Below are 8,829 nucleotides of genomic sequence, written 5' to 3' on the forward strand. Positions count from 1 at the left end.
TATATATATACACATATTAATATATTGTTTTCTTTTGAAAATAAAAATATTGTTTATATAATTAAATTTACTTAATCGTGATTGATTTTGATGATTGATGAGGGTTGAGCATGATCAATTTTGACAGAAATCAATAAGTTGGATCATGGTCAAATCATTTTTGTCAAAATCAATGCCTTCAACTTTTTCACCATCGTCAATCTCTCGTTGCACTAGTTGTGTAGGTTAATTTGGGGCAAAGTTTTGGCTGAAAATTTTGATTTTTTGGAGAGAATCGTTTATAATTGTTTTATAGGTTTAGAACTAAACAGCTGAAAAAGTAAGGGGTTTTTTTTTTTTCTTTAATAAAAAAAACTCCAATTTTTTATTTATTTATTTTTTAATGTTTTTTAACTCAAGAAATATTTTTTTTAAAAGCAAAACTAAATGGCTTTAGGAGTTATTTATTGCACAATTTTTTTGAGGGACACCGGACACTAACAAGAGGATTGAATTGAATAAAGTAAATCAAGAATTTTTATTTTTATTTTTATTTTTTTTTTGTGAGAGAAAAAAGTCTTGTCAATATTGCATCCTTTGACAACTTTCCAATAATTGTTTTTTGGTGAAAATTACAAACATTGTTTTCTAAAAGAAATCATGTCGAACGCTCTAGAGATTTAAAACTCAAAAAACTCACTAAGAATCGGGCAGACTGGCGCCTAGGGACAACCTTGCCACCTTTATCCTCTCTTTTCTTTCCCTTACGTCATGGGTCACTGGGTCACGCTTTGGTGGATTAGAAGGGATGATGTAGTACCACTTCAATTCCAATGACCTATTCAACATTTCAACTAGTTGAAATGTTGAATAGGTCATTGGAATTGGAACAAGCCTCCAAGAAGAAGAAGAAGAAAGACTTTTCGACCAAAATTTTATCAATCAAGTTTTGCTCCACCAATGTTAGGAATTGTTGTATTGGGATGACCCCCTATTGCAATACGCATGCATGTAAGATGTCAGTGCTTAGCTTTAGGTAAATTAAATGTGGCTAATTAAGAGCTCCCATTGCCCAAATAAATATAGGATAAAATTCAGATATAGTAAATTATGGACTGTACATTAAGTATTCCAAATGAATTCAACCATTTAATTACGATAGGGGTGATTGGTCTAGTGGTTATGGGCTTACTCCCAACTCCCAAGGGTTTGAGAGGTGGAGGTCTCAGGTTTGAATCCTACAATGGAAAGCATTTGAGAAATAACTTCACGTTCTCGGCTCATACTCACTAGCATCCTTGATGGGGCTAGGTGTGTCATGGCTCATCTAGATCCTCTACTTTTACAAGTTCGGACCCAACGGGTAGAATGTTACTATGATCATGACGCCCAGGTGGGTCAAGAGACAAAACACCTTAGCCCTACCAATTTTTTTATCATCTTTCTCTCTCTAACCAAACACTCATTAGATAGGAGTATTCTTCTGACCAAATAATAGCCTTTCATTTTCTTTTGCAACACTAGGAAGAGCTAAAGCAGCATAATTACATATTAAAGGAACAAAAACAAAGGATGTGTTAACAAATTATTCATAAAAAAGCTTAATATTCTCCAAAATGCAAGCAACTTCCAAAGTACAGATTCTGTCAGAACAGAAGAGCCATCCACGGTGAAGTGCTGAAGTGCAACTTCCAAGCACCTCAGCAAAATTGCACTCACGGTGACGTTTAAAAAACTGGTGTTGAGGCTGAACAGAAGAGCCATCCTTAAAGCCGAAAAAGCAGTCCACAAAGCAAGAAGTTCCTTCCTTATAAGTTCAAAAGAAGCCGCCATCACTTTCCCCTTCGAATTACGGATAATCAAACCCAGACCAGCAGAAGATGAAGTCTTAGTTTGTCCTATTTCTTTAATTGGATGAGTAAAGATTTACTTAAAATTAACGTGTCATGAATGAGTTCAAAATTTGTGCCATCCCTAAATTATAGGAACTATTTTGACATAATATTAAAAAATTATATAATAAATTGATATTTTTAAAATATTAGAGATTACTTTAACACATAAAACAAACGTAAAGATGAAAATAGCAACTAATCAGTCCAATCTTGTTTTTATTTTTATTTATGAGAACGCGCTCCTTAACGATTGCAACTTCTTTTTCTCTCTCTCTCTTTTTTTTTTGGACAATTCTCAATGATTGAAGTTGAACACGATGCACGGTTTTCACACACAATCAATCAAACTTCACTTTTTTAAAGGTTATCGCAATTCACACGCAATCTTGGAGTTAAGGGGGCTGGCCTCTGACCTTTCTCCTTAGTAATAGTAACTAAGGATTTTTTCTTTTCTTTTTTTTTGGGTCTTTGTCACATGCATGTTTTTTTTTTTTTTTTTTGTGAGAAACTCGCATGCATGTTTGATAAGGAAAAAATCGTTTTATTTAAAATTTTTGAAGGGTCACGTTATTTATTTTAAGTGAAATTGGTTGGTTGGTAGGGCTTCACACGCTTAGATTTACTATAGAGAATTTTTGTTATTAAACTAATTTTATTGGATTTGTATTTTTTTTATTTAAATCTATTAATTTTTTTATGCCCTTTAAAATGTAAAAAATGTGCAAACTAAAAAGATGGTTTGTAAAAATATCATAAAACTTTTTTTTGCTTATAATATTACTTTTAAAACAAATCCATGGTTATTGTTTAGACGGATAAACTGTAATTTTATAAAATAGAAAACAGTTCTTCATTTCGGTCATATTGTGTGCAACTGAGAAATGAAAAAGGAAACAGTCGAATACCAAGTCAACGAAAGCCCGCCACTGTTAACAGTCATCCCTACTCCAAAAGGCGTAAGTCCAGAGAACACTCAGCAAGGCAAGCCACCAGCATTACCCAGAAGTCCAGAGACCATCTCTCACTCTTCCACTTTACCTCAATGTACCCAGAGACCATCCCTCACCAGCATGCCAAGTCGGGGTCAGACTCAAAATCCTTCAAATGGCGGCGATTGAGCTAACAACCAATCGGTCCGCTCTTAAGGAAGCTTTGATGAGTGGATTTAATGTGACTTATAGTGATTGTGGCACTCAGCCGTGTCCCAACCCAGGTATTACTTATTAGACAGTTTATTTCCAATTCAGTAATTAGTTTTGGTGGTCTTTTACCAACTAAATTATAGGGAAAAATCAAGCTTCCATTTATCTTGTTATTCTTCATTGCTTGAATGCCCTCACCTCACGCCAGGCATTCGAGCTTTCTCCCCTGTGAAAAATGCATTTTGAGTCTTTTGACGTGTTTTGCATTTTGCTTAGGAATGGTCATTGGGATGGAAATGAAGTTCCAAAATCAGTAATTTTGATAGCCTTTTAAGTAGAAGATTGTTTATATATATATATATAATTGAAAATTAAACCTTGATAAAATCTAGAACCCATAACTGTTGTTTATATGGTTTTGTTGGCGATGGAAAAATTTTGGTGGAGAATAGAATTTGGTAACATTTGATCTCAAAAAAAAAAAAAAAAGAGTTACGTTTAGGCGCAAGTTTAGATTAATGCAGGTCAACGCACTAGTTATCATGACTGTCCTTGTTCAAGAAATTGAATTTATTAAACACCAAGAGGCCCAATTATATAGCAATCCTAGCTCTTATATTGCTAGGGTGCTTTGAAATACAACTCTTTTTTTTTTTTTTTGGAGAATCATAACACAAACTTAAGAATACTATAAATATGTAGCCATTAAGGTTTTATATCAGATATGTAGTCGGTCAAGCTTCCCTTGTTCTCTCTCTCTCTCTCACACACTTCGCTTTCTTACTCAATATATCATTTCAACAACGTCTAGGGATGGCCAAGAGCCTTGTGGCTCAATTGGCATCTCTTAGTTTTTTCAACAAAGTCGTCTAGGTTCAAATCCCCCTCTCGCTGGTATACTTACCTTTGTGCATAAGTAATCCTTTCACTAGTTTTATTGCTTTCTTTAGAATCCTGAAACTGCCTGAAGCTTTGCACTCAATCATCTGGTTTAGATTCTGATCGTATTTGCTGGAACAAGCTTTTTTTATTTATTTATTTTGCTATGTCTAGAACATCTCTCACTAGGTTTTTTTTGTTTTTCAGTAAGAAAATTTTAAGATGCCAGTTACACAAGGGATGTCATGTTTGTCATCTTGTCATTAGATATCATATTTTGTATCCTTGTCAGCCCATTATTGGCAGAGTTTACTTCTGATCCTGGTATTGAATTATATAATAATGTACTACATATCTTCTTCTTTCTACATTTTAATGAGATTTGTTGTTCTGAGGTATATATGGAACTGCTGTTTTGGTCACTCTTTCCATCATTATCTCTATAGACTACAGATAATATCAGTATGCATTTATTCTTATTGATTTCTAAACACTGGTTTCTTTCCAGCCAGGGACACCTCACCAGCATCATTTACCCTGTTTCAAATAAAACTGCTTCAAAATGTCCTCCGTAATTTTTGTACATAATGCAGAATTTTTCTATATATAAAATCCTTATATTCGAAATGAAAGATTGTTGCTTATCTCTTTGCAAATGTCATCCTTTAGTGTTTTTTTTCCTAGCCAGTCCCAAGCCTGTAATAGTAAAGTGGCATTGAAGGACTCATGTAGCTTACCCTTCAAGGCTTGTTTGAATAGAGTTGTATAATGAAGCGCTCATGTAACGTACCCTGCAGAGCTTAGTTGAGTAGAGTCGTAAAAAATTTGGAATGAAAATAAAGAGCAGTATTAATCAAAATATTAATATGTGGCTAGGGAAGAATTATCTGTTTTGCGAGTTGATGACTAATGTGAAACCAAGCAAAAAGCTTTTATGGTCCAAGAACGAAGTGTTCTGCTAATGAATTTGGTCTATATATATATATATATATATATAATTGGTTTTTTTTAGAGTTAAGGGTATTTTGGTAGGCCCTAGTTGTGGGCCTTTAGTTTTATTTTATTAGTGGGTGACTCTTATTGAGTTTATGGATTTTATTTTGCAGAGTTTGGGTGTGCGGTGGTTATACATGTCTTATTGTAACCAAACAGTTAGAGATTTGTTAATGAGAATTGATTATTTTGGTTTATAGAAAGCATGTGTATTGTTTACCTTAGTGTGACTATGATCTTTCTCTCTTTGAGCCTTCCCTTTACTTTTTCTTTTTTTCTCCTGGTTACTGTTCCCCTTGTTATTCACGAAACCGTTCACAGCTTTAAAGATTCTTCTTTCTAGCAACCCTTTGATCTTAAATACTCAACCTTTTTGCTTGATAATTTGAACTCTTTAAACTTGGAATTTCCATAGTGCAACCCACCAAATAATCCCTTCAAACAACCTTAGAAATATCAAAGCTTTTTGTTGCCAGAAAAATCCATGCAAGCTGTTTGCTTCGATAAATAGGGTTCTTCACCCTTTTGTCCCCATCTTTTCCAAACCTAATTTCTTTTTGTAAATCTTGAAAGACAGCATTCTGTACTCCCAAGGCTGCCCACACCAAAATTAGTACATAGATTTCTCTGAATCTCCACAAAATAAACTTTTATTTCCTTTTTAGATTTGAATCTGTACTTGGTGCTGACATGACAAATTTTTGGAGGTGAATGGAATGTAATGTATGATACAGTAATTTTGTAGCAATAGAGAGGAGCCAAAAGCCTAAGAGGATTTTTTTTTTCTTCTTTCATTAGACCTTTAAATATATAACCTTTTTTTGAGAAGGACTTTAAATATATAACCTAAATGAGTAAACAGCTTCAATAAAGGCAAGCTGAATTATATCTCTCAACTCTGTTTTCCTTCCATATAGGCAAATTACACTTAAATCTAACTTTGATATTCTTTATCTGCCCTTTGCTTTCTTTGTCATGTCTTGTGGCTTAAATCATCAATAAGTTTATGTTCTGAGATTCTATTCCTAACAATAACTGATGCTAAGATATTGTTGGTTTTTCAGGCTATTCCTCTAATTGGTGGAATCGCTATTCCTCTAAGTGGTGGAATCAATCGTATAAAGGTATGGTAATAATGAGGGAACCCTTCATATCTTTTTATATCTTTTATTGGAGTATATTTTGCAAGAGTAAATTTTAGGTACATTTCCTTAAGTACAAGTTTCCAATTAAATTTAAGAGAAATGATATGTCCATAACATTTTCATAACATTTTCACAACAAATCCTAAGTGGCAGGTTGTTATTGGTTGTTATTGTTGGGGCAAAAAAGTAATCTTAGTATTAGGTTCAAATTTGAACCAATAACAACTAGTCACCTATGATTTGTTGTGAAAATATTGTAAAAATGTTATGGACGTAGCATCTCTCTAAATTTAAACATGATTGAATTGAATTTAAATTTTTGTTGGACAAGATAACACAATTTGTGCTATATCAGTCAATGTAACCATGTGTTTGAATTTAATTGAGGAAGCTAATGCATTGCACAGTTTTAGTTAAGTTTTGTTTTATTTATAATTGAAAGCTCTTAATTACACTCTTTAAACACAGGTGTTGTGGCTGGTATTGTTGGGACCATAGCAGTTATCTTTGTTATGATCATTTGCTACCTCAAAAGAGAACAATTATCAAATATGGGAGTGATTAGCAAGAAGAAAACCAAAGACAATCAATATGCCAAGGCTTTTATAATGAATCAAGGCTCACTTGCCCCCAAGCAATATAGTTATTCAAATATTAAGAAAATGACTAATTCATTCAAAAACAAACTAGGTCAAGGTGGATATGGAAGTGTATACAAAGGAAAGCTATTGGACGGTCGTTTAGCAGCAGTTAAAGTCATCAATGAGTTGAAAGGCAATGGAGAAGAATTTATTAACGAAGTTGCTAGCATTAGCTGAACTTCCCATGTTAACGTCGTCAGTCTTTTGGGTTACTGTTATGAGAGAACTAAAAGAGTTCTAGTCTATGAATTCATGCCCAATGGATCTTTGGATAAGTTCATATGCAACCCAGAATCTTCAAGCACAAATTGTCAGTTAGAACAGAGAACATTTTTTGAAATTGCAGTTGGCGTTGCTCGAGGATTAGAGTACTTGCATCGTGGTTGTAGCACAAGGATTTTGCATTTTGACATAAAACCTCAAAATATTCTACTAGATGATGATTTTTGTCCAAAAATATCTAATTTTGGCCTTGCAAGACTATGCCAAAAGAAGGAGATTATTGTATCTATGTTGGGTGCTAGAGGAACTATAGGATACATTGCACCGGAGGTTTTTAGTCGAAACTTTGGAGGAGTCTCTCACAAGTCTAATGTTTATAGCTATGGAATGTTGATTCTTGAAATGGTTGGAGTAACAGAGAATTTTGATGTAGAAGTGTCACACACTAGTGAGAGATATTTTCCAGATTGGATCTATCAGAATCTAAATTTGGATGAGAATGTTGAAAACACCTCGGTCTTAACAGAGGAGGACGAACAAATGAAAAGAAAAATGATTTTAGTGGGCTTGTGGTGCATTCAGACCATTTCAACAAATAGGCCATCCATGACTAAGGTGGTGGAGATGTTGGAAGGTAACGTTCATTCCATAGAAGTTCCTCCAAAACCCTTTTTGTTTTCTCCTACAAGGTCAGTGCAATATTCTTCAACAACATCTTTACCATAAAAATTGGTGCGGGGGCTAAAAATCTACATGATCCCATAAGCAACAATACCATTTGCTGAAAGATTTCATTTAGCAAATGGAATCATTGCTCACTAATGCTAAATAATAGTTTGGATGGAAGGTATGGGGACAAATGTACCTTGAGACAATGGGGGCCATGGTCCCCCTAACCCTAAGACTTTTATTTTATTTTTTTATTATTTTTTATGTAATAGCTAAATTGTCTCATGTAATATGTATATATATGACCCTCCCTTAAGTTTTTTTTTTTTTTTTTTTTTTTGAGAAAGAGTTTCAACTTATGATATTCGCTCTTAATGATAGATTTTTTATAATCTGACTAAGACACCAATTGAGTTTTGATGTAAGCAGAGATTGATCATCTCTTAAGAATTAAGTTGTCCAAATCAACCTTCCAAAAAAAAAAAAAAATTCTTATAAAAAAAAACGAAGATAATTAGCAGTTGACCATGACCACCCCTCCTAAAATAGGAGAAAAAAAAAAGTTTATATATACCTAAATTCAAGTGTTGCCATTGGCCCATTGTATAAAAGTGTTAATCGCTTCAAGAAATATTACCGACTCATCCCTCAATTAATAATGAAAATTACATTAGATGAAGGGGCTCATCCCCAAATTTTATTTTTTAAAAATAGTAGGTATGCATTTAAAATTTGAACACAACTACTTGGGTCTCTAAAATATTTAAATTGGTCCTAGAAACCCAAAAAACATAAAAGGTCTTCTTGGCTTGTGATTGTGCAGTGAGACCATGTGTGCCTATTTTATGTGTGTTATTTTTTATCTTTCCGTTATTATCAAAGCATGTTTAATTGTTTGTTTTTTACTATGTTGTTTGGTCGATTAGTTTTTGTTAGGGTTTTATATTTCATGTATTAGCTTATCTTTTAACAAAGCACACTACTCGTAATTGGATGGGTCTAAGTTGAGTTTAAAGTATCAAAAAGTGTGTTACACAAACATCACAAGTAATATTATTAAAGATATGAAAATTGAACCAAGTAACAAGTGAAGAAAAGTAGTTTTATTAAAGCTCGACACTAGCATCTATCAAGGTTTAATGCAGAACCTCGACACAAGCTCAATTTATTGAGACTTACGATTTCAGAAGTCTCAAATCTGAAATTTGGCCCATGATAACTTGGATTGCTAGGGTTTCTCTCTCTACAACTCTAGACCATGTAA

The 8,829-nt window shown here is 33.5% G+C and overlaps 1 pseudogene; it reads left to right on the forward strand.

The window, feature by feature from the left end:
• The first annotated feature begins 2,726 nt into the window (after window positions 1-2,726).
• On the forward strand, window positions 2,727-7,859 carry LOC115974243 (annotated as a pseudogene).
• The last annotated feature ends 970 nt before the right edge of the window (window positions 7,860-8,829 follow it).

Source organism: Quercus lobata, chromosome 1 (genome assembly GCF_001633185.2).
Source record: "Quercus lobata isolate SW786 chromosome 1, ValleyOak3.0 Primary Assembly, whole genome shotgun sequence".
Lineage (NCBI taxonomy): Eukaryota > Viridiplantae > Streptophyta > Magnoliopsida > Fagales > Fagaceae > Quercus > Quercus lobata.